Genomic DNA, 2,518 nt, shown 5'->3' on the forward strand with positions numbered 1-2,518 from the left:
TTTGAAGTCTCTTAATAAGACTACAAATTCTATAGAGGTCTAATCCTTCATGCACCATTCTCACTCTTTCAAGGTTAGTCAAATGCTCTGTATAACTGCTATGAGCATTAATGTTAGCAAGAGTACACATTTTTCACACTGCCACTGACAGCTGTATTGATTGTTTTCACAGACTGATTACCGGCTTTTGTCGAAAAGTGGATATTAATTTTGTTCTCATAAACAATACTCAACAACATAAACACTTTCATATATACCATATAATCAAGACAAGCTGATTATTACTGTTCACCAGCAGGACACTCTGTTTAAGTTTCTCAGGTTTGGTATAAAGCTTATATTTATAGCTTATCTAAAAAATGTGGCAATACACAGTTTAAATGGAGCTTTAATATTCAATTATCTTTGATAAGTTGTTTTCTTTCATATAAGGCCAATTCTGAGTGCATTGTAATCTAAGCACCAAGATTTTTCTTTCTCTTCAAAGCAACTGGTTGTGTTGCTTTATCTCACAGGGAGCCTGGATAATCCAGCTGCATCCAGAGATGCAAGTTGTTATACTCTCCCTAAGAGCATGGTTGTATTTTCCTTGAGTAAGTTTCCATTCCATTGGCACAAACTCATACTCATACAGCCACCAAACAAGACTTTCTGCTGTACTATCTTTATGTCTCACTTCCTTTCCTATCTGATGAGGAGTCTTACCCATCAAGTGAAATAATCACACCTCTTTCTTCTGTTTCTGTTTCTTTTTCTCTCTTTCAACCATGGCCTATCCTCCCTGTCCGGTAAGACTTCAGTGTGTGAAGATTCCTAACTCTTTGTTCATTTATATTGTACTTAATATTTGTGAATTTCCCCTTGGGATTAATAAAGTATCTATCTGTTTATCTAATACATTTTTTGTTAGTCTTTGTATTTTTCTTAATAGGTTTTGAAACTTGCAGTATTCAGTTTCTCTTTCATTGTATTGTTATGTTTTGTTTCTGAATTTTTTGGTATATTGCGATACAATCTTGTTTTTACTGGGCACTGCCATTTTATGTTTCCAACAAGTGTGACATAGGAGATCCTTGGTGCAACAGTATATAATTAAGTGCCATTGTGACAATGTGGGTCACCTTCAAGCTACTGGATTCTTCCAGGAACCTCTCGAAACCGCTACTGCCAATAACGTACTCAAGGGGTGAGCCTAACAAATGACAACACAAACACAAAGCAAGGGGTAGGTGCATAAAATGCTAAAGAGCTTTTATTAAAACAACTCAAGTGTACAAAACAGTGCAGCGCTCCATCAATCAGGCAATAAATAAATAATCCATAAAAACAAGTGCATTCATGGAGGTTAAAATCCAATAAATAATTAATTAAAACAAGGTGAAAATCTCACATCCAGGAATTTGTCCTTTAAAATCATGTCCCCGGTACTTCCCTTTTAAAATGGGCATCTCTTCAGCTTACCCACCTCAGGTCTTGCAGCCCATAGAAATGTCAAACCAACAGGCGCAGCTGACCTTCTACCACAGGTCCGGGTCCCAAACTGAAACCAGGCTCAGGTCCCTATTGTCCATGGCTTCAATAGGACTCTCCATCTGAGCCTTGCCACATCTCTCACAAATCCACGACTGCATCACTCTGGCTCCCAAAAGCTCAGCCAGAGTGATTCGCTTCAGCAGACCCTGAGCGTCAGCCACATGTTCCCCGAAGGGCTCTCCGCACTGCTGCCTGGTTCCCCTCTCTTTCTCACTCTCAATGGCACTCTCCTGTCTTCCTGCCTTCCTGCTCTCTCTCCCCCCTCATTATTTCTGTTCTCTCTTCTTCCTTTTATTTTTTCTCCGCTTTCTGTCCCATGCAGGGTCCCTTATTCTATGCTGCCTAACCGGGTACGAGTATGAGGAGCCACTCTCTCCATGGCATCATTGAGGTGTCTGACTGAGCTGCCCACCCCCGCATGTGTATGAGTTGCAGTCAGCCTGTTCCCAAATTAGCCATGGAGAGAAACGCACTTACACACACCCACACCCTATTGAAGACTGCTCCTTCTTGGGGTGTGATTATTTATTTAAAATTGGCCACTAATTGCTGAGCTGTGGACCTGATGTTTCACAGTCACTTCTCCAAGATTGTGGATTTTAAGCTAAAAACCTTTTAAAATGCTTTAACTTCTGAAACTTTGGTATTCAAAACTTTTAATGTTGTGATGATGTGTGTGTTATGTAAAGGAGACTTGAACATGGGAAAAGTGGGTGTCATGCCTCCACAAAAAAGCATAAAGCTGGCCAGAACCTTCACTGGCCAGACCAGAAGAAACTCTCATAGAGCAGCTTACTTCAAACTACCACCAGAATGTCTTGCTAGACTAACCATGAAAATGGGAGAATTGAATAAAAGTTTAAAAATAAGCTTGAATGTTTCAAAATGCCTCATAAGAAGGAGAAAATTCTGGCTTTTGACCAAAAGGCAATAATTTCTTTATAAATAAAAAAAATATCTATTTATAAACAAAGAAATAAAAAGC

The sequence above is a fragment of the Polypterus senegalus genome, chromosome 1 (assembly GCF_016835505.1).
Source record: "Polypterus senegalus isolate Bchr_013 chromosome 1, ASM1683550v1, whole genome shotgun sequence".
NCBI lineage: Eukaryota > Metazoa > Chordata > Cladistia > Polypteriformes > Polypteridae > Polypterus > Polypterus senegalus.